The sequence below is a fragment of the Anneissia japonica genome, unplaced genomic scaffold, assembly GCF_011630105.1.
Source record: "Anneissia japonica isolate Jap-2015-1 unplaced genomic scaffold, ASM1163010v1 scaffold2652_len1590060_cov184, whole genome shotgun sequence".
Classification (NCBI taxonomy): domain Eukaryota; kingdom Metazoa; phylum Echinodermata; class Crinoidea; order Comatulida; family Comatulidae; genus Anneissia; species Anneissia japonica.
Genome location: NW_022699919.1, coordinates 1,478,006 through 1,479,608, shown reverse-complemented (window position 1 = coordinate 1,479,608; position 1,603 = coordinate 1,478,006). Strand labels below are relative to the sequence as shown.

Below are 1,603 nucleotides of genomic sequence, written 5' to 3'. Positions count from 1 at the left end.
AGCCTTTAGCTATCTCCAACTTGGCATGTATTCTATATTCCAACATCAATGAGTATTTGGATTCTTTCTTCCATAGATCGATGAACTGATAGGCCTGAAGAATACAATTTCGTACATAATTATTACGACGTCGAGCCAAAACAGTGTTTCTAATGTATTTAGTTGAATGCTAGTGGGGTCTATATATATATAATACGCATACTTTATAAAACATAAATTAACCTAATTTTCTTATAAACAAATTAAATAACATTAATTAAATGAAATATATTTAATGATATAGGCGTATTTGCTACCATCAACCGTAACCCCTGTCTCTTATACACATCTAGATGTGTATAAGAGACAGATATAATACTGTACACTGCATGCATTTAAATCGCAGCTACTTTCTTATCTGAGATTAATCAGTGGACCTTTCAGTAGTAGGCGTATCATAGAAGAGAATCACTAATGGGCATTGACCTCCGAAGTACTGTAGAAGTACAGAAATAATAGAGGGTTTTTTTTTGTGGATGAAATATGGGTATATAGAACGACTAGGAAAAAGGTGTGATATCGAAATTCCAAAAAAGGGAAAAATGTTATATAGATATCCTGTTTTCTTTCCTGTATTTTTCATGTAAAACCGGATTTAAACTTTCAAAGGGTTTCTACAATGTGTATTTAGGCTTCATCAATACGGTATTGCGAATGCATCAATAGTCAATCAGTCAATTGATTGAATAACACTTTTGTATCATCGGCACACCTTTTTAGTGTAACCTTACAATGACTAGATAATAATTAATTGATATAGAGAAAACACAAAAAAGAGAAAACACACAGAAAAAAAATATTTTCTCTCTTATAAAGTTTAATGAAAATAACCTGATGGAAAAAAAATCAATAGGAAAACTAGGAGGAACAATGCATCAAACAAATGGAGGGGGGGGAATAGCCTGGGCCGGGAATAACTCTCCAGGTAGAAAAAAAATCAGTGGGGAAAATTAGCATGTGGCAAGTAGCTACCGTAATAGTGCTATATTACACATCTAGATGTGTATAAGAGACAGCCTCAAGCCACCTCAATTTTGAGTCTACTAAATTTAAAAATCTTCCCAGGCTTTTGCAGATAGCCAGAACTAACTTAATATTTGGAGTTTTTTGATAGCAGATTCTTTTTTTTTTAGAATTCTTTGAGTTAACCCGACTCAAAGACAATCTTGCGTACAAAAAAAAACATGCATATCCATCTTCTATACACAATTAAAAATCAAAATTTAAAAGTAGATAGATATTTAGAAAACAAGAACAAACAAAAAAATTCTTCCATATTACAGAAACTTCTTTGTTGAAAGTAATACAGAAACAAATTCTTTTGTATTTAAAATATTTAAAAAAAAATTAATTAAGAAACATTAGAACATTCAAGATTAAATAGGCCTACATTAAAAATAACAAGCTTCTTTTCTTTTGATATTTGGTAGTTAATATATATATATTTTTTAGGAATTTCGTTGTCTTTATTTATAATGAGAAAATTATTTATCAAAATATTTAATTCAATTTGTTTTTATTTTTGGATAGCTTCATGGATAATCAACATTGTGACAATGAACGC

At 29.9% G+C, this 1,603-nt stretch overlaps 1 protein-coding gene across 2 annotated transcripts in view; it reads left to right on the top strand.

The window, feature by feature from the left end:
- The window catches only part of LOC117103220 (cyclin-T-like), an 18,012-nt gene that overhangs the window by 9,441 nt on the left and 6,968 nt on the right, over positions 1–1,603 (top strand). The gene's annotated exons all lie outside the window — the stretch shown is intronic.